Here is a 22,471-nt window from a genome sequence, read left to right as displayed (position 1 = left end):
GTCATCACCTGGGCCCTCCCCCAAAAAACCTATCACCACAAATGATTGGGTATTGAGAGTGGTAACACATATGGAAGCACCCTATAGAGGTTATTCTACAGGTCCCTGCATGTCAGGTGGCTGGCTTGTCCCGTCCCCAAGATTCAATTACATTGTTGCAGAGTAATGGATTTACCATTGGTTCTTGCCCCTTACCATCCACCTCTGATTTTCTATGTTGTGATTGGCTACAGCTGATCTGCCCAGGGCTGGGACTCGATTTGGTTCTCAGCTCTCTGTGCACCTCTTCAAGGTGATGTGAACGATTATGTGTCTGTATTGTAACTTGTAGTATACCACCTTTGCCTATTTGAGTGTGCTCCTACGTTGCAACATTGGTTGCCTTCCTCATCTGGTTTGCTGGGATCGGCTCTGCTTTCCCACCACATGTGAATGCCCATTGTCTGGCTCAGCTGCATCACATGCTAATAGACCACAAAATCAAGCTTCTTGAGCCTGCATTTATGAGGATGTATTCTCTTTCTCTGCAGCTGTTCCCTGTGGTGTGACTTTTGGAATGTGGGCGTGTATCTCTGACCTTGGCTGTGAGCCTGCTTTGCGCTCTGTGCAGCTTGTATCAGCTCTTCTCTTCTCATGTTCTGTTGCTTAAGGCCTTCTGTAATCTTCCTTAGACTTATGATATGATTTCTACATGCTCATGTTATTCTAAGTAACCTATAAGTTAGTCACGCATGGTCCTACACGGCTGCATATATATACTCCTGTATTTCCATTGGCTTATTGGCTTAAGCATCTGCAAGCCTGCTCTGGATCTCTTGTTGCCTTGCATTTCTGCTTTACTACATTTGGCTAAAGAGAAAAATAATAAAAGCTTTGACAGTATGTATATGTATACATCCTCTAGCTATAGAACTATGTAAGCATGTTCTTTGTGTATTAGAATGTGTATTCATGTAATGCGGTGTAGGGTTGTGAGTGTGCTTTATGTCTAATATTGCTATTTTGTGGTGTCACTAATTACAACAACATCGTGGCTCTTTGGTGCTTTTTCGAGACCGTCCATCAAGGAATTTACATCCACGATCTCTGTTTCTTCTCCTATACCTGTGAAGACATGTATTAGATTGGTATTTATGACTCGTTGAGGGGATACCTTTCTGTGTACCTGTCAGAAAGTGTGATGCACTTGTGATTCATCTGAAATAAGATGGATGGCTGCGAGCATTTCTGGCTCTTCGTCCCGTCATGAATCTGGGGGTGAGGAGGGGCATTCTTGGGACCCTCTCTTCAGTCCCCCCTCTGGTCGACTTGTTGACCACATCGTCATATTGCACAACTTTTAACCTTGGTAGCCAAATCTTTGTTATCCCTCTGAGGTGTCAATAATTTGTATGATCGTCAAAATTCCAGACCATGTAACCGCATACTCCTTCTGTGTTGCACCATCCCCATTTTCCTGTATAAGTCTTACTGTTGAATGGATTAGCTAACTTCATCGTCTCATGTGGGAATAGTGGACATTCTCTTATTCTCTTTCTCAGCTGGTCTCCTTCCTCCACTATCTTATCTTTTCCATCTCCTACATTGTCTTCCATCATCACCTTCATTCCTACCGATTTTGCTGTTGTCTTGCGGCATTGAGTGCTGTAGATCTTGATCACACACAATGCAACTAGCACCAATATTATTGCTCCTAGTAATAATTTCAGTCCATCTGCCAGCCATGAATGCCTCCATAACCAGAGGTATGCTATCCAGCTTTGGTATTTTCTTGTCCCTTTGGCTTCTTCCTAGATTTGGCATGCATCTTTGACAGCTGGGTCACTGATTCTGTCCGAGTGCCATTCTCTCAATCATTGGCAGGTATGAATGTGCAACTGAAACTCCCAATTTTTTACACAAACTCCTCCTTCCATTGATGTGAGCGGGTCCAGAACATATCTATTCTGGAGCACCAGCAACCTTACTGCTCGGTGCTCCTCTTTTATTGCGTTGAAGCTATTCACTGTAGAGGTTATTGTCAGAATCAGCTTCCACTGGGAAATTTGCAGCCTTTTTGTGTTAGTGTATGTCTGAACTGCTGGAACTATTGATGCGAAAAACATTTCTGTTCTGCTAAATTACCTATGTTCTGGCGGTACATCATCTAGTGCTGTTTCTGATTCATATGAGAAGCAGTTGCTTCTTTTCACTTTACACACTTCATTGGACTGTTCCTTGGTTCCCTTTGCTTCTGTTTTCACAGACCTCTTCTTTCTTGAGTTAGTGTCCATCTTCGGTAAATCATCTATTTTTACATCCTTCTAGGGTACTACCAGTGAAGGCATGTTGATGTGTACCAACGAGCAAACGCCTCCCCAGTAGGGTGACAGCTTTTCATATGCCTTGGATCTGCATGCCCAATAATGTTCTATCAGTACTGCAGTGCCAATCTCCGTTGCTCAGTGCTTTTCAGTGTAACTACATTCTGTGTTATCACCAACTCTTACTGTTCCATCAGTCTTGTAGCACAATGCTGGTTTCTTCAGAGGTATTAGAGCAATTGGTCCAGCTTCATTGTCTAACCAGGTGAGCATTTTGGCACTTGCACCCCATTCCTTCAGGCACTTGTCATTCTCTCCTTGTACTGTATTCACTGGCAATTGTACTAGGGTGTGTGCTTTGCTTTCCACTACTCCATCTTTCCATTCTTCTTCTGTGTATACTTGGCCATACACAAGCATCTCTGTTCTTTCCCAGCATCCTGGTTCTCCACCTATTTCCTTCACCCCCCTCTTCGGGCAGGGTAGTTCTTTCACTGTTATCATCTTCATGTCACCTTTCTGTGGCCCATCAGTTATATATTGTATAGCTTGATATAACTGCCAATAATTGTTCATCATGTCAAGAGTCTTTATGTATCTGTCTTCATAGGAGAATGTCGCTATAGACATCCATCTCAGTGTTGCTGTTTTCCCCTGGAATCTTCCTTGAGTTGTTACCATAGACATGTACATCAGGCATTGTGCTCTTGCTGCTGGTATTTCAGTTGCTCTGAATGTTCTGGAGGCACTCATGGCGTATGGGATTAATGAGCAGACATAACAGCTCTCCCTGGTGGTTTCCTTACCTACTTTGGTCATGTGCTTGTACCACATGTTATTAGACACTCGAACAGTGTCAGTGAGATAGAGATCCACCCCCCCCGTGTCTGTGTCAGCACTGCGTGTCCCTCTCCTTATTGTGCTTTCAGTGCTCTCTTGTCCATCTGCTGGGGTCAGGGTAATTTTAGTAGAGCATATAGCAGTTTCAATAGATACGAGCAATATTATCCAGAATATGAATACAATACCCCACTTGGAAATAAGAGACACGACAAAATAAGCAATTGTTTTATTATTTCACCCATCTTTACCTGTGCTGCTGGCTCCTTGTGCAGCTTGACGATATCAGTTGCCCGCCTGAAATGTGCAAAAGTGAGGGTTAGATTCAGACTAGTTTTAAAGCCTGTGGATCATGTAATCGCTCATGGTGAACACAAATAGCTGTTCCCACACAGTTCTAATTTCAGGGTATATTAGTATGGCAATAACTGAAGGGTTTCCTAGTTCAAGTTATGGGTAAGATTGGGCCAAATATGCTATGAAAACAAGGTAGTAAACTCTAGGTGGCTGTGCTCGGAACCAGTTGGGTCTTCTAATAAAATGGATAAATTGACCCAAAAAGGTATCAGGTTGTAGATCATTGGTCAACATGAACACATGAACAAGCACCAAATATCACAGTCGCTTCTTTCACAATGAATGTATGTAGAGAATAAAATAACAGTGTATTCTCTGTTTGGATGTGCAGGAAGTCCTTGCCTTAACTCTGCTGCTGTTGAGCGAGTAACCATTGCGTGTCCTCCACTCGGCAGTACAAGTTCAGAATGATCTTGTTCGTCTTGCTGTTGATCAATGACCCTGTTGATCTTGTTGCTAGGTGAGGCCACAGCTTTGTATTGCTTGACGTATGAGAGGTGGTTCAAAACAGTTTTCCCTACTAATTTAGCGGCTCTGTCAGCCACCGCCTCAACAGTATATGGACCGGTGAATCGGGGTGCGTCTCAACGATATATGGAATTTCTTAAAAGAACACAAACCCTGGGATGAACAAGTTGTTCTGTCAGAGTCGTTTGGGTCGATGACACTGTTGCTTTCTCCGAGTGCCAATGGTAAGTAATGGAGCCAATTCTTATTTGTACTCTTTTTGGTTTTGGCAATGCTTTGCTTCAAAAGACCATTGATGCATTCACACACCCGATTTGCTTGCGGGTGATAAGCACAGGAGAATTTTTGTTGAATGCCCAGCAACATTGTAATGTGCTTTAACATCTCATTGGCGAAGTGAGGGCTATTGTCAGACCGCAGGACCTCACACATACCCCATTGTGGGAACATTTCACAGACAAGGAATTTTGCTGCCCTGAGGGCGTCAGGATGGGAACAGTGGCCTGGCTCAATTCACAGAGGGAATGGGAAAACAGCCACTATCATATAGCAGTATCCTTTGCAAACTTGGATTATGTCAACATAGTTGACGAGGAGATGCTGGAAAGGGCCTGCTGGGCGAGGTATGGCTCCTCTCACAACCATCAATGTATGCCCTGCAGTAAACTGTTTACTTTTCAAGCAGTTACTCATACATTCAGCCACGTGTTCCTCCAAGTTAGGACAGAACCATGTTTCTCCAATATGGGCGGCAATGACAGTGTTTAACGGCGTCATAAATGGCTGCGGCGCCGTTAAACACTTAGCGCCTTACTACGAGGTCCCTTTGCGGCACCCGACCTTAACGGCTGGTCTACACCAGCCGTTAAAGTCGGGACCCACAAAGGGACCTTGGTGCTAAGTACGGTACCGCAATTTGCGGTACCGTACTTAGCACCTTCCCCATTCCCATAGAGCCCTATGGGGCGAAAATGGGAATTGGGAAGGGCCATGGTTCAATGGGGAATTACTGCACCGCCAACCTTGGAATGGGGTGGTAATTCCCCATTGAACCATGGTGGACCCGTTACACCACCGGCACCAACCATGGTGCTAATAGCGCCATGGTTTAGCGCCAGTGTTGTAATGAGGGCCATAGTCTAATCTGAGGGTGTAGCGCAAGTGACAGCACAATTATTTTCCCTTGAGTCATTTGGACAGAGGCAAGGGGGTCATCCTCTGAGTGTTGCAGCTGCTGCTTACCAGTTGATATTAGAAGACCTAGCGCACCACCTTACGGTTTAATCCCCCATATATCCTATACAGCTTTTGACTAGTACTGTACAGGTGCAGCTGGTGTCTTCATATAGGCCACAATGGCAGAATATTTACTAAATAGCAACCTAGACCAGAGCTCTAAGGTTATGATGGAACTTCTGGTAGAGCACGCAACCAGGGAACACACACTTGTACAAGAACAAATAGTCCTTGAGACAGGTTCCTCCCCCTGCGTGTGTGCTTGGCATTTCACTATGGCTATTTGCTCAGGATACTGTGTAACTTCTACTAGCCTGCCCAACAAAAGTGTGTGCTGTACTGGGGACCCGTCAGCTCTCCTGAAGCCTCTCCTCATCCCTCGTGACAGTCCTGAGTGAACTGTGGATTTCACGTATGCTGAGTCTGAATACATGGGGCCTCATTACGGGGTGGGCGGTAAGGGTTAACGGTCACCGGTAAAGAGACCGGTGCTGTTAAACCCTTACCACCCTATTCTGAGGTCCCTTAGCGAGTCCCACGAGGAACGGCTGGTCTGACCAGCTGTTCTTTACGGGACCTGTTAAGGGACCTTGGAGCTAATAACGGGCCTGCAATTTGCGGCCCCGTTATTAGCGCCTTCCGTATTCCCATTGAGCCCTATGGTGGCTCAAATGGGAATGGTATTTGGAATTGGGACTTACCGAGTCCGCCTAGGTCGGAATGTCCCGGTAAGTCACCATTCCGCCAGACCAGACCCGGACCCGGGTTTGGAGGCAGCCATGGAGCTAATAGCGCCATGGCTACCTTCAAACTCATATTGAGGCCCATGGTCCGCTCCTTTCCTCTTCTGTTTGTTTGTTTGTTTGTTTATTATTTATAGCGCGCACCAAACCCGAGGGTAACCGGGCGCGTTGTTCAAGGATACTTTAAACTTTACAGGTTACGCATGCTTACAGATGGTAGTTATACATAGTAGAAATTACATATTGCAGGACAATAGGGAGAATATACATTGTGCATAGTATAGACATATAGCATAATATATACAGGAAATATGCAGTAGGAACTTTACAGGTTACGCATGCTTACAGATGGTAGTTATACATAGTAGAAATTACATAATGCAGGACAATAGGGAGAATATAAATTGTGCATAATATAGACATATAGCATAATATATACAGGAAATATGCAGTAGGAAGATAGAGAGTATTTAATTATGTACATAGTATGACTGTAGGACAGTAGTTATATTGGTGTAGGGCGGGACTATCGGTCATTTTCTTTGATCCAGTTGATGCAGTTAGATCTGAAGAGGGCGTAGGATTGGGTAGATCTCAGGCCGGGCGGGAGGGAGTTCCAAAGCTGGGCAGCTTTGACCGGGAAGCTGTTTCCTCCGGCCGTACTTAGTTTAAATGGGGGGATCACTAACTGGTTGGAGTATGCTTCTCTGGTGGGTCTGGTGGAGATTTTTCTGTTGAATCTAGCGGCTAGGTATTTGGGTGCTAGATGGTTGATACTTTTGAAAGTTAGAGAAGCTGTCTTGAGTTTGATTTTGTCTACTGTGGAGAGCCAGTTGGATTGTCTTCTAGCTTCTGAAATATGCTCCCTTCTTGGAATTCCTAAGGCAGCTCTAAGAGCATTGTTCTGAAGTGTTTGAATTTTTTGCAACGTATGTTTATTGGCCCCTAAGTATAGTGCGTTGCAATAGTCCAATTTCGACAGCACTAATGCTCGAGCAAGGGTTAGGCAGTTGGCAGTGGATAGGTATGGTTTTGCGGCTCTAATCAGCTTGCAGGTATATGCGGTACTGGATGCCATTGCGCTCACCTGTTTGGTTAGGGAGAGGTGGGAATCAAGGTAAAACCCTAATGTTTTTACTTCTTTTGCAACCTTGATAATATTGCCGTCTATGATGAAGGAGGAGTATTCTTCTTTTAATCTATTGATGTTTTGTTTGTTCCCCAGTATGATAAGTTCAGTTTTGTCATCATTCAGGCATAGCCCGTGGGTGGCCATCCATGCCTGAATGATGAGATAAGTCTTGTTCACCAAGGCCAAATCTTGTTCATAATCCCCTGAAAGTGGTATGAGAATCTGAGTGTCATCCGCATAGTTAGTGTAGGTAACACCCAGATCATCTAGATCATCGAACAAGGGCTTCGTGAAGACGTTGTACATAGTAGGGGAGACACAAGAACCTTGTGGGACTCCACATTTGATGGATACAGGGTCAGCAGCAGCAGAAGTAGAGAAGACTCTCATAGTTCTACCGGTTAGGAATGATTTAATCCATGCGATGGCATGTGTGGAGAAATGGGCAGCTGTTTCAAGGTGGGTGCAGAGCACATCATGATCCACCAGGTCGAAGGCTGCAGAGAGGTCCAGTAAGAGGAGTAGGGCCATCTTTCCAGAGTCTCTCAGCTCATCAACCTGAGTTTTAAGATCGATGAGCGCGGTTTCAGTTCCGTGCTGGGGTCTGAAGCCTGATTGTCTTGTGCCTAAGAGGTGGTGCAACTCCAAATGTTTTTGGATCTGTAGGTAGGCTACCCAGTCTAGGATTTTTAATAGGAAGGGTACCGTTGTGATAGGCCTGTAGTTAGCCGGGATGGATGGGTCCAGTGTTTGTTTTTTTAGGAGAGGGAGGACCCAGGGTTCCAAAGCCAATATTAATGCCACTAGTTCTGCTGCCTGTGCTGAATAAGGTGATGGTTGTCGCACACTAGCTACCACCTTACTAGTTCCATCCTCCCTCATCAATGCAGTTCCAGTAAGTCTGACCCCATATGTCTGGTCAATTGTCGAAGAACCGTCAATGTAAAGCACGTCTCTCCCCTCAAGTGCGTCCTCCTGAATTCCTGAATGTTTCCTGTGCAGTTGTGTGCATAGTCACCGTCCTGTAAGATGTCTGGGAGAAAAGTCGCTGGGTTAACAAGTCTGCACCTCACTACCTTAAGTGATGGGTTTGATAGTAACACCTCTTACCGTGATGCTCTCTGGGTTGTCACCATGCTCTTTGGCTTTTCCAATATTGCAAAGAGGGCCTGCTCCACATAGGGAGTGGTGCTGCACCCCATGGTAATACTTGCTGATTTGTCCACAGCGAATGCGGCAGAAGCCAAAGCTTGTTCACAAGGGTAGTGGCCTTTCATTACTGGGTCAAGCTTCCCACTGTAGTAGTCTAGTGGCTCATGCCCCAAGCTTGTCTTCTGCATCAGGATTGCTGTCATTACCATCCCATTGGAGTGTGAGAATAAAAATAATTCCTTTTTGTAGTCTGGGATCCCTAACACTGGAGCTGTGCATATTGTCGCCTTCAGCTCATTGAATGCCTCAGTCATTTCTGTTGTCCATCTTATTATCTTGTATCCTTTTTGTGCTTCCTTCAGAGCAGCCAGAAGGGGTCTGGTGTGGGTGCTGTAGTCAAAGACCCATGCCCTGCAGTAATTACACAACCACAAGAATTGCTGCATCCCTCTCACTGTTGTGGGCTAAGCTGTCCTGCGTATTGTCACCGCCCTCTCTAGCATCACCTGTCAGCCATTTTGTGAGATCATCTGTCCGATTTATAGCACTTCTTTCTGACACTACTGTAGTTTGGCTTTGTATCCCTTGTCAGCTAACACTGTCAGCATGTGTACTGAGTCATTTCTACACTGTTCTTCGGTCGTGCTGCTGATCAACGTTTTGTCTATGTACTGTATGACGGGGCTCTCCATCTGTACATTTCCTAGGTCCATCTGGAGCACCCTATTGAATATAGAGGGTGACTCACAGTACCCTTGAGAAAGTCTCGTGTGTTTCCACTTCGTGTTTCTATACATAAAGGAAGTCGAATCTTGTGAGTCTTGGTGTAGTAGTATAGAGAAGAAGGTATTATTCAAGTTTATGACCATGAAACAGGCAGCTTCTGCTAGATGCTGCACAAAATTAGTGCTGGATTCGAAACCCAAGGATACTCTGCTTCTACAATGTGATATAGAGTGCGCAAGTCCTGGATAAAATGCCATGACCCTCCTTTTGCTTTCTTGACTGGGTACACAGCAGTGTTGCATGTGGATTCTGGTGGTACTAGAATGCCTCGTTCCACTAGTGCTGCAATTGTCTCATAAATGCCCTTGTCTGCCTCCCTTGAGAGTGGGTATTGTTTGACTCTAGGTAAAATTGCTCTGTGGTTTCAGCTTTATCTGTACTCACCCCACTCCTTTTAAATGCCTCACATCATAGGGACTAGAGGTCCATAGGATGTTGGGCACCTTGGCCAAATCCTCCTCGCAGAAGGATGCCTCCAGCGCTATTGCCATCCTCTGTGGTACCTCTCTGTAGTGCATTTTTAACCGGTGTGTCACACTCATTTCGAACAACACCTCGTGGTCTGATCTGTTGTCTCTGAACAGCTCTTCGTCTGTCACTGTGGTCAATCTGTACCCTTTAGCTACAGCGATCACTGCTTACCCTGATCATTCTGTGTTGTCCATCCCATGTACTGCTATCCACTTGTCCCATACAATCACTGCCTCGATCTCCAGTGGCACCATGGTCCCCTCTGCCTCATCCAATTGTATCTCTGTTCTGAACAAATACTCATTTGGAAGGCGCCTCATCTTCCCTTGAATCCCTGGGAGCCATGCAATTGCATTCTCAGTCCCATATTGAAACAGCTGTTCATCCACTATCGCCCCTATCTGTACCTTCTGTCCACAATAGGCTTGAATGATTTCTCTTACATTAAGGAAATGTATTCCTGTTGTGGAGCACACTATCCCCTTGTCTGTGAACGAAATGGTCATGTTTAATCAGCTCATAATATCTCGTCCCAGTATGTTTACAGGTGTCTGTTGAGAATAAAGTAAAGGCGAAGATAAATTGTGTTCCCCTATAGAAAGGGAGATATTGCAGCTCATTACGAGTCTCACGGAAAACCGTCAGGCTGCCGCCGGACTCATGAATTTTTCCGGTGCCTGGCTTCTCAGAATAAACAGGGTATTATGACCCCGGTATTCCGGGAAGTCAGGCGCCGGAAAAATGTTAATCCCCATTCCCATTTGAGACCCATGAGACTCAATGGGAATGGGAATGACGGAAGCACCGTCATCGTTCATAATGGTGTCGGTGCTTCCCAGAAAGTCTGCGGCCGGCTGCCGCTCCATCCGCCACATCAGACTTGGCGGGCGGGATGGCAGATGCTCGCAGACTCAGACCGTGCTGGTTCGGTGACAATGGTGCCGGTACCGGACCAGCACACTTGTAATGAGTCCCATTGTCTGTGAAAGGAACCACTTCCCTAGCCCCAGAGAATCCTTGAGTATTCATGGCATTGCCTGACAACCTTAATGTTCCCTCTCGAATGTAGGACCTAGTCACCAGTCTACAAGAAAGGAAATAGTATTTTCACCTATCACTACCCCTATGCAAGGTTCCTCTGCAGGGTTGGGTTTAATCGACAGGCTGGAACACATCAAGTCCATCTGTGGGCTGTCCTATTGAGGGTATAAGGACATCCCATTCCCAGAAAATTGATTGTTCCCTCCCATGGTGCCCCCCCACTGGCACCTAACGGGGGTCATTGCTATGGAGTCTCTGTGTGCCATTGTACCATTGTTTGGCTGCAAGCTGTTCTGTATCTGTGGACCCTGCTGTGTGGTGCCTCGAGTCTGGGGTGATTGCAAATACTGTGGTATGGGTACCTGCATCTGTGTTTTGCCTCCAAGCCTATTAACTACTTTAGCTGCTTCTGAATCGGTTTTGGCAGTCCCTGGCACAATATATGGTCAAATAATGCTACTGTTTTGTCCCACGGTTCTTGTGTTTCAAGGTGGCAAAGCTCTTGGATCGGCTGAATATAGGGGTCTTCGTCTGGCCCCATTTTGCGGGCCATAATTGCACTCATGTCTGACATGTCTAGGTATTGTGTCCTTAAGCCTTGCAATACAGCAGCTCTGCAATTTGTAAACGGTGAGCCATCGTGTGCTGTGTCCTGGATGGTCACTCCTTGGAACCCTGCCCTTTTCCATACATCATCAGCAGTTTCCCCAAGGATTGCCACTAGTAGTCCCTTTACGCCCCCACTGCTAATCTCTGTCCGGCTGTCATTCTTTCCATTTCATATATCCATTTCCCTGCACCTGCGGTCAACGAAGGTAACCCAAATCTCATGTTTTCCTTGTCTATATGTTTCCATGGTATATATTGAGGTTGCGCCCCTCTGTTTTCCAGTAGGGGCATTTGTATAAACCAACCTCCCCACTCACTCCTCGATTCAATCTGATCTGGCTATTGCTGTCTCTGGTGTTGGTGTATACGTCTGTTTGCTCTCCTCTAGACAGTTGCGCACAGTTGTAAGATCCCCCCGTGATCCTCTCCCTAGAACATGCAATAGCTGTCTCCCTCTTCCTTTGTCCTGGGAGGTCTCTAGATTTCTCAACATATGGGTGTACACTGTCACAGTTGTGAGACGCTGCTCTGGACCATGGTGCCTGACCGTCCTGGTTGTCCTTCATCCTCCCCATATTTCTGCTCCCTTCCCATGTCATACTCCTTTCTGTGCTGTCTCATGGAGACCTATACCTTGGTCACCCTCTTTTCTCATCCCCACTTCCCCGCGTCATCTTCCGACTGTCTCCATATTGCTGCAGAAATAGTCCATGAAGCTCAGTCTCCTAGAGGTTGTGTCTTCCCCAGCCTTTCCTTTTGGATCGATCAAGTCTATGCCACCCTTATCTCCATAGGAGCCCATGCCAATGCCTTCTGCTGCAGTTGTGGGGTTGTACTATCTGGTTCTGCACGCCTACCCAGTGCTCATGCTGCCTTCCATGCCTAGTGCCCATTGTGCTCTTATTTCTTTAACGTGCACTCCTCCTCCTTGTGTGCGTGCTCTCATGCTATTCTCTCTATCTGCCACTTGCTCTGTTCCCTCTCTAGCAACATTCAATTCTCCTTCTCATCTGTTTCCCTTTGTTTCTCTATCTTTTCTTGCTCCTTCCTCCTCCTCTCCCTCTGCTCTTTCACTTCCTACCTTTTCCACTCTCTGCGCCCCTTTTCTAGTCTCTCTTCTCTTTCCCTCTCTCTTTTGTCTGTTTCTTCTATTATCTCAGCCCAATCCCTTGCCTCAGACCCTCTATTTCTTTGGATGCTCCCTCTGTCTCTCCATTTGTCTTCCATTGCAGCTTTAGGAGGATCTGTCCCCCTACCCGCTCATTTGTAGCTATGCCCCCTAGCCCCTCCTTCGCACCCTTCTGAACCTCACTGCTCGCTCTCCTCTCGCTGATCGACTGCTGATCGACTGCTCAGTCACCTTCTGTCCCTCTTCCTTGTCATAAGGTGGTGTTTTATTTATCAAGTTTGAATACTCCTCTGCTGATTTTAGCTCTCGCAATGGGTACATCCCCTGCTCATCATCTGTGTCCTAGGAAGTCTTGATTGGAGGAGCGGGATGTGACGCGGAGGGTGAGGGCATGGGCCCCTGTACCTCCTGCTGGCTCAGCATCCAGTGATGCCTCGCTGCATCCCCCTCACCCTCCTGAAACATCCTCCACAATTCCAATATTGCCATGTGGCTTACTCGCTTCTTCCCCCTATAAGTACCTTGTATGTGTGTCAAAAGTGATTGCTGCACATCCTTGGAGAAACCTCTGCATGGTGACCATGGTTTGGTCAATTTAGATTCAGTGTTTTTGGTCCGTTCTACACTATATTTGCAAATCTTTTTCTTTATAAGGTGGGAGTGTCTTATAATGGTGCTGTAGGATCATGTCACCCCCGCACTTCCCTTGATACATTGTTCTTGCTATTACCTGACCTCAAATTGAGGGTTTCGACTGTTAAGGGAAAAACACTGTGTAATCGCAATACTTTTTAAGTCACTACAAGCCTATCTGGCTCCACAATCTGTCAGGCGTGCTCCACACAAGACCCTCACCCAATGTCTGCCTCCTTAGGCACACCCACAAATCCTGCTCATGCATCTTCTGCGCACTGCCACTGGTCATCTTTGCCTGTCAATCTCAACCTTTCCAATGCTGATTCCTCACTGCCTCGTGTTCTCTAAGTCCAATGCACAAAACTATGGTTCACGTCACCAATTTGCTAATGATAATTATAATTATGTGTTATTTATATAGCGCCTTAATCCAAAGCGCTTTACAGAGCATATATTTACATACAATATCAAAAAATGCTATAACCAGTTATCCCAAAATACACACAACCCCAACACAAACCACACAGCTGTCTTCCTGCCTCTCAGTAGAGTCTGCGAATATTCTCTTGTGTTCGATCTGTACATGTAGGGTTGCCTTACAAGTAAAACGCCTCCTCGAGACTTAACCAGACAAATCACCTTCAACATCTAGGCCAGCTCCCTTGCTAAACCTTACAGGGATACAGTCATCTATGAATGGAGCTAAAGCGCCCAACCCACAAGAAATCCACTATTTACATAATTCTGTCATCTGTGCCCTCGAGTCAGTAGTCTAGGTTGTTCACCAGAACCTTTTACCTCTAAACCAAATGTGCCCTAAACACCTACGCTCCTGTCCCTACTAAACTTAAACTTTGACAATGCTTGACCATACTCAACAATACTCCACAATACTCAATACCCAATACCCCCCTCCCACCTCCACTTGCCATGTAATTGCACTATGTGGTCTGCTGACGCTGCTTAGCTGCTGTGTCACCCAAAGCTGCCACTTCGCCTTTCTGGTCTGCTGGACGCCTCATGGACTTTGAGCAGGATATTTCCCAAGATGGCTGCTGACAGCCTTTCCATGGGGAACACGTTCTCTGTTTTCTCAAAACACACAAGGGGTCCTGCAGCCCTTCAGGCTTTGTGGTGGGAGTGTCAGTTTTGTGCCAGGCTAGCATAGCTAAACATCTCCGCTGCTAACAACTTGTTGGTGTGATTCTCCCTGGTATACCAGAGGTTGTCTGGGGGTCCATCTGACTCTCAAGGGCCCAACATCCTTCCCCAGAATAAAAGGAGGACTCAGCCAACGGCAAGTTAGTACTGCAGTTTATTACAAAACCCAACAGGGATAATACAAGACAATCAGGATTCTCCAGTCTCGATATTGCAATGTTACCACCCTGGTTTTGTGCTGATATTTCGTCATCACCTGGGCCCTCCCCCGAAAAACCTATCACTATTTCGAGAGTGGTAAGACTTATGGAAGTACCCTATAGAGGTTATTCTACTGGTCCGTGTATGTCAGGTGGCTGGCCTGTTCCATCCCCAAGAAACTATCTATTACCTTGTTGCAAAGTAATTGGTTTACCATTGGTTCTTGCCCCTTGCCATCCACCCCTGATTTTTTATGTCGTGATTGGCTAGAGCGGATCTCCCCAGGACTGGGACTCGATTCGGTTCACAGATCTCTGTGAACCTCTTCAAGGTGATGTGAGCGATTATGTGTCTGTATTGTAACTTGTAGTATACCACCTTTGCCTATGAGAGTGCACTCCTACGTTGTAATACTTGTTGCCTCCCTCATCTGGTATACTGGGATCAGCTCTGCTTTCCCACCACCGGGGAATGCCCATTTTCTGGCTCGGCTGCACCACGTGGTAGAAGACCACAAAAACGAGCTTCTTGAGCCTGCATTTATGAGGATTCACTCCCTTTCTCCGAGCTGCCCCTGTCATTTGAAGTGTAAAAGGGGCTATGTATCTATGACCTTGGTTGAGAGTCTGCTTTGCGTTCTGTGCAGCTTGAATAAGCTCTTCGCATCTCATGCTCTGTGGCTTGTGGCCTTCTGTAATTTTCCCTAGACTTATAATATGATTTGTACATGCTAGTGTTATTCTAAGTAACCTATAAACCAGACACACCTGGTCCTACAGGCTCCATGTATACTCCTGTAGTTCCATTGGCTTATTGGCTCTAAGCATCTGCAAGCTTGCTCTAGATCTCTTGGTGCCTTGTGTTTCTACGTTATGACATTTGGCTAATGAGAAAAATAATATCCATCCTCTAGCTATAGAACTGTGTAAGCATGTTCTTCGCGTATGCAAATGTGTGTTCATGTAATGGGGTGCAGGGCTGCGAGTGTGCTTCATGTCTAATATTGCTATTTCATAGTGTCACTAATGACATCAACATAGTGGCTTCTTGGTGCTTAATCGAGAATGTCTATCAAGGTATTTCCATCCACGATCTCCGTTTCTTCCCCTATACCTGTGAAGACATGTACTGGATTCAGTCTGTGTTTCTGGCTGAGGGAATACCTTTTTGTGTACCTGTCAGCCATTGGTGCACTTGGGAGTAGTCCAAAATAAAATGGGTAGCTACAAGCATTTCTTGGGACCCTCTCTTCAACTCAGTGAAGTACTTGTTTGGGGCTGGCCTGATTGCCCATAAGATTGGGTCAATCACGGTGGAATGGTTGGCATACACAGATGATTTGCTTTAATTTGATCATTCTCTGGTTGGCCTCCAATGTTAGCTGTCCAAGTTTTTTGAATACACCAAAAATAATCGTCCACTAATTAATGCTAGTAAGACCAGGATCTTGGCATTCTCTGAGGGAAAAAGCAGAAATGTAAGGTCTGGTCTTTAGAAAACAAGGTGGTTGGGATGACAGATTACCTGGTGTATTTGGGTTTTCAAATGAGTGCTCAGTCAGGGTTGAAAAATATTATAGAGTCTTTAGTATATAAAGTTAAGATGTTAGCCAACCAAGCCTTAAAAGTTGATAGAAAATATGGCCACTTTTCTACTAGACCTGTATTAAATTTATTTGAAGGAAAGATTGTGTCGAATTTGATATATGGATTGGAATTGGTTGATGAGGTTATTTTTAAGGTGTGGAAAACTCTGGTGTAAAAATATGAAAGGTCCTTAATGCTATACCTCTGACAGCTCTTAGATTCGATCTGGGGATTACCTCATTGGGGGCTTGAGTACAATGGCAGTTACTTGCATTATACTTGAAATTGAATGACTCAATGTCAAGTTCATTATATGAAGATCTGGAAGCACAAGGATCAGTGAATGAATAGTCAGTTTTTACTATCACTAGGAACCAGGTGTTCTGTATTCTCACTAAGCTGGCAATGGATAGTGACACCTTGGTGTCCAATCCTTAGAAAGTGAACAAAGAGATTGGGTATGCACTCCCGACCTATTCCACTCTTATCTCTCGCTGTGTGACTTGGCATATGAATAAAAGAAGCGTGGCGCCCCCTCTCTTATTTGGCTTAATTCCCTAATCGCTATTATAGAATGATCCTTTTGAGGCTACGATGGAACCTTCTTTTAATGAAAGAGGTACTTTTGAGGAGAAATATTATCATCGAAAAAGATGTGGGTTGTAGGTTTTGTCAAGACTCCTCTATGGAAACCTCAAGACACTTGGTATTAGAATGTACAGTGCTAAAGAATTGTAGTAAGAAATGTGGGTTGTAGGTTTTGTCAAGACTCCTCTATGGAAACCTCAAGACACTTGGTATTAGAATGTACAGTGCTAAAGAATTGTAGTAAGAAATGTATGTTTAAAAGGTGTAATGGGAAGATGGCAATGAGGGTTTTAAACTGTTATTACAATGAAGATTACCCCCTGTTAGCTGTGCAGGGAGTATTAATTCTATTAAACTCTTCAGCAGTTTCAACAAAAAACACAAGAAAACTCTGAAAAGTGTCCATATCTAACTTTTCTTTTTGGAAACAACAAATCCAAAGTCTCTGTAGTCCAATCCTGCACAGCTCAGCTATGACACACATCCTGTCCCTGGGCTCCTCCTCTCTTTTACGTGCTTTGAACAGTCTCTTGAACTTTATAACCATTTCCCTCCCAAAACTCGTCATCTGGAGCGATGCTGCTCCTTTGCACTCCATGTTCCTCGACTTAAGCCTCGGTGCTTGTCGACCTCTGCTTCTCAGTTATTCTTCTGCTCTTCCCGTAGGGAACATACAATGAACAAATTTAGGGTGGTGACCATGTACTGTTATAATTTACATCTATCACATTATATACAATACATGATTCGGTGGGAATTTAATGCTCACCTCCTAGTCTTTAATAGAATTAATACTCCCTGCGCAGCTAGCAGGGGTAATCTTCATTCTATGACAAGACTGGAAGCAAGCATTATGCTTTTTCAAAGCTTCCCCAAAACTGTTGCAGCTAAGCTCTCAATCGGCTTGAAGTAAAACTCTTTGAATGTACGATCACTAGCCCAATCAGCTGCCAACATAGGGCCTGATCACGACTTTGGCGGTAACGCCGGCAGTATTACCGCTGGCGGTATTAGCCCTACCGCCGAACTCCCTGGCGCTAATAGCGCCGGATCATGAGTTTGGCGGTAATGTTAATCCCCATTCCCCATTGAGCCCATTCGGGAATGCCCCATTCCCCATTGGGCTCAATGGGGAATTTTCGTGCTCTTACCGCCGGCGGATTTCCCGCCGACGGTAATAGCGCGAATTTTGAGCGGATTTCCCCCCAGCTCAGAGCTAGGGAGAAATCTGCCGAAGTCCTGATTTGGCAGACCCTTAAATCTGGCGGTAATAGCGCTACTGCCGGATTTAAGGGTTACCGCCAAAGTCGTGATCAGGCCCATAATCTGTTGTAGTGATACTCATGTCGTAAAGTCCTTGGAGGCCATTGCTCCTCTCACTGAATGCGCCCCATACATTCTCAAATCAATACCTGCTTCTTGCATCACGGCTTTAATCCACCTTGCGATGGTGGCCGTTGCAACTGCCTGAAAAGTCTTCGTACACGCTATCAGCAATTGGGTAGTACTAGCTGCTCTGCAGTCTGCTGTCCTACTTTCATATTCTTTAATGCATCTTGCTACGCACCAGTTAGGGTTACTCGGAAATAAGGATAATAGACCATATTTGTCCCTGTTTTAGTCCTTTTGACTGTTGAGAAAGTCACTCCTTCCGGACCAAACGATCTTGCATTAACGTCAAGCGCGTTGACATCTGCCACACGCTTGCTTGATATCAAACATAGCAACATCGCTAGTTTGCCTGATTTTTGTTTCAGTGACAGGTACCTATTCGCTGGCCAACTCTCCAATAAGCACAGCACCAATGTCACGTCCCATACTGTATTATACCTAGGCTCTGGGGGCACTTTATGCCTAGCTCCTCTGATGAGCCTCACTACTGCGGATGCTCCCCTGCTGGCACTCCTTCAATTGGTAGATGCCCTGCAGAAATCGCTGATCTGTATACTCCTATGGTACGAAAAGCTCTCCCGTCCTGCAATAACTGTGCGAGGAAGTTCAGTAAAGCCAATAGAGGTGCTGAAATGGGATGAAGATTTCTCCCTTTCCACCAGTTTTTCCATTTGGCCCAAGCCGCGTCGTAGCTCCTCCTAGTGGATGAAGCCCAGGACTCTGCAATAGGCTCTGCAGCATGGTCCGAAATGCCTTCCAGCGCCCAACGTCTCCTGATATCCTGTACGCAATGAGCGGGAGAGTCCTTCTCACTCTCAGAGGATGACACGACTGGGTCTATGAGCAGTCGCTCTCCTTCCGGAAGAACTTGCGGAAAGTCTGCTGCTAGCTCCATTAGCATCGGGAACCACAATTGTGATTTCCACAGTGGCGCTACTAAATCCAATTCCGCTCTCCCCCTCCGACACTTCACTAGAACTCTGCTCAGCATCACAAAGGGGGCAAATGGGTAGTGCAGGCCTCTTCACCATTTCTGTAGAAACGCATCTGTGCATTGCGCTTCCGGGTCTAAACTCCAGCTGAAGTAGCTGGGTGTCTGAGCATTGAGACGGGATGCAAAGAGGTCTATGTATATTGGGCCCCACTTCTGATTCAGACTTTGAAATACTGCTGGGGCCAGTCTCCAGTCACTGGAGTCCGTCAGGTACTGTGAGTTCCAGTCGGCCACCACATTCAGTGGTCCGGGCTGGTGTTCTGCTGTCACTCAAGTTCCTGGCTGGAGGCAGAAGGGCCAAAAATCTTTTGCTAGCTCCACCAGCAACTTGGATTTCGTTCCTCCTAGGTGATTTATGTAACAGATTGCCGAGATATTGTCCATCTTTAGCAGAACGCACAAACTCACTTTCCCTCTCGTGAATGCCTTGATCGCAAATGACCCCGCTAGGAGTTGCAGACAGTTTATGTGAAGGCGAAGCTCCTCTTCACTCCATTTTCCTCCTGTCTCTAGATCCCCACATCTTGCTCCCCAGCCTATCCGGCTGGCGTCTGACTCTAAAACTAGGTACGGTCAGTCTCCGAAGATGGCGCGTCCATATTCTTCAACCACCATTCCAGTTCCGTGATGGACTCCTGATCTAAAGGCACTTGCTGATGATACTTTAAACCCTGTTGCAAGTGCTTTATCTTTAGTCTCTGCAGTGCTCGATAGTGCAAAGGGCCTGGGAATATTGCCTGAAATGAGGCTGCTAACAACCCTACTATTCTCGCTAGAACTCTGAGAGAAATCAACTGCTTGTTCAAGCAGGCTCTGGTCTCCCTTTTGATATCTCTTATCTTCCGGGCTGGTAGCTCTAACATTGCTTTCCTCGTGTCTAGGACAAATCCCAGGAAATGTAGTCTCTGTGCTAGCGTGATGTCTGACTTCTCCCCGTTTGCTAGAAATCCCAGCAATAACAGCAGCTGCTGCACCCATACTGTCTGGTAAATCAGTGTGCCCCGGTCTTCTGCTAGGAGTAACAAGTGGTCTAGGTATATAATAATCCTGATACCCTTCTCTCGAATCGCTGCTGCTACTGGCTTCAACAGCTTGGTAAAAGCCCAGGGAACTGACACAAGCCCAAAGGGCATCATCTTGAATTGCCAGAGCTGCTTGTTCCAGCGAAAAGCTAGGAACGACCTGTAATTCTCTTGCACTGGTACAGTTAGGTAGGCGTCTTTCAGGTCTAGCCTCGTCAGCAAGTCCCCTTCTCTCAGGGAGTCTCTGAGCTGATGGATACCATCCATCTTGAAATGGCGGTACACGATCCAGCCGTTTAATGCTTTTAAATTTATACCCGGCCGAACTATCTCCTTCCTGCGCACCAGAAACATATTGCTTACGAATTTTGGGATTCATGTGCACTTCTCTAAGGCATTATTCTGCGCTAACTGGCTTAGCTCTCAATCTAAACATTGTTGCTTCACTAGCCCTAGTCGCTGCTGGTGTGGCCAGTCTAACTGTATGGGTGGTTGAATGAACTCCAGCAGCAGACCTCTGATGGTTTGCAAGATCCATGAATCGCTGGAAAACGCACGCCAGTTTCCCCAGAACATCCCAGTTCTCCCCCCTGCTGGAGGATACTCTTTGTCTCTCACCTGGTGTAAAGCCTTGTCCATGACCAGTTCCTTTTCCTCTGCACCCTCTTGGGAAGCGACCCCTGACAAGGAAGAAGGTGTCTTGCTGTTTGTTTTCCCAGTATTGGACTCTTTGATTAGGGGGCATTCTTCCTCCGTGAGCGCGATCAGCCGCACAACCCCTGAAGCGGCCGGTCCTGGCAAAAACTCTGCTTGGAAACATTTTTCGTATGGATGCTTGCGCCTTTTCCAGGGTTGTGTAAGTGCCGACAAACCGGCCCATCTCTTTTCCAAAGGTCTCTCCGAAGAGGAGGCCCCGCGCCGCTTCTCTGGCTTCATATGATGCATGGTTGCTTAGCTTTAGATCTATTTTGAGCAATAGACCTCTCCTTCTCTCTGAAGAGATGGCACAGTTAGCGTGGCCCAGCAGGCAGACCGCTCTTTGCACCCAGCTTGCAAGCGAGTAAGGGTCCACTTCTTCCCCTGTATCCTTGGCTCTTTCCGCCAGGTCCATTATCTTCATGAGAGGTACAGACAGATCTAGCATCTTCTCCTGACAGCTCCTCCACAATCTGTCAATTCCTTTATGCAGATCCTTACTGGTCCTAGACACGAAGGTCAGCATGTTAGGATCTAGCTCGGGGGTCTCTGCCAACTTTCCTGGGAAGTCTGGGCGTGGGCATTCCACGTGCAAGTGTTGCCTCACTTCTTTGTCGAGGGCCTTTCACAATCTTATCGTCATATATTGTGCAACCCTGGGGGAGGGCTGCCAGTCTGAGGACCTCAGGTTCCGGATACTGTCTGGGTCAAACATGTCCATAGGTCAGTAAGAACTCCGATCCCTCCTCCACCAGCTCTGTTTATCCCCCCAATCATAAGCCTGCTCCCAGGGCCTGCCAAACACACACACACACACACACACACACACACATACACACACACACACACACATCAGCATTAGAGTATGAATATCTTTATTTTTGATAATTCCAATTCATACAAGGTTCAGCAACCAAGTACATATGCTAACTTTAAAAACATTTCCTAAAAATATTAAAATCCTAAACTTAGTCCATTATTGGCATCTCTAAGAAACAATGGGCCTCATTACGAGTCAGGCGGTAGTTGTGCCGGTAAAACCGGCAGGCTGCCACCGGACTCATGAGTTTTTCTGGCGCCTGGCTTCACGGAAACACTGGGGGATTACGACCTCGGTGTTCCTGGAAATCAGGTGCCGAAAAATGTCAATCCCCATCCCCAATCCTATAGGACTCAAATTGGAATGGGGATAACGGAAGCACCAGCACCTTTAATAACGGTGCCAGTGCTTGCGTGAAAGTCTGCGAGCGGCTGCTGTTCTGCCTGCCAGGTCAGACCTGGCGGGCAGGACGGCAGCCGCATTCAGACTCAGAGTGTGCCGTCCCGGTAATAACGGCGCTGGTAGGCTTACCGGCACCGTTGTTACCGGACCGTCACACTTCTAATGAGGCCAAATGAGACATTTAACAGTGCTACAAGATCCCATTAATATAGAACATTTATGAGTAGTTCTTGTGCGATACATTAAAAACCCAAAATCATATTCCATTAATTCCTATGTGCAAAGATACTGACCAAAGCTTACAAAAACACAAATATTATTACATTCGAATTTGAAAACTACTAAATTTGTTTGAACACACCAATCAATGCAATGTAATACTACAGTAATTTTATAATTTTAAAAGTTTGATCTTTAAAGTACTTTGTTAATACAACCCAATCAAATTTGTATACTTAAAAGGTGCTATGCTAATACAGCCCAATAATCAGAGCTGGATATTTGTATTCAAAGACCACTACCCAATTAGGTTTTAGCTTCAACCAACTGTTTCTTTTCCCTACGTCTCCATGCACTTCTAATTAATAAAGATAATGACAAGGCTATAGCAGGATAAGCAGTGTTTAGCACAAAATATAAAGCTGGACGAAGGATGTTGCATGAACCTTTCCCTTTGAATAGGGGAACCAAATACCTCTTCCTGAGA

At 45.9% G+C, this 22,471-nt stretch overlaps 1 protein-coding gene across 2 annotated transcripts in view; it reads right to left on the bottom strand.

Moving 5' to 3' along the window:
* The window catches only part of LOC138488704 (putative methyltransferase DDB_G0268948), a 504,586-nt gene that overhangs the window by 443,657 nt on the left and 38,458 nt on the right, over nucleotides 1-22,471 (bottom strand). Inside the window, exon 2 of one of the 2 annotated variants that reach the window (XM_069615946.1) lies at nucleotides 3,395-3,440. The exons of the other annotated variant lie outside the window; for it this stretch is intronic. The gene's annotated coding sequence lies outside the window, so the exon portion shown is untranslated. The remainder of the gene's footprint in view (nucleotides 1-3,394; nucleotides 3,441-22,471) is intronic. 2 annotated transcript variants of the gene reach the window in all.

Source organism: Ambystoma mexicanum, chromosome 9 (assembly GCF_040938575.1).
Source record: "Ambystoma mexicanum isolate Mex_15411 chromosome 9, UKY_AmexF1_1, whole genome shotgun sequence".
In the NCBI taxonomy this organism is placed as follows: domain Eukaryota; kingdom Metazoa; phylum Chordata; class Amphibia; order Caudata; family Ambystomatidae; genus Ambystoma; species Ambystoma mexicanum.
The sequence above is the reverse complement of the archived record's forward strand: the minus strand, read 5'-3'. Positions and strand labels throughout refer to the sequence as shown.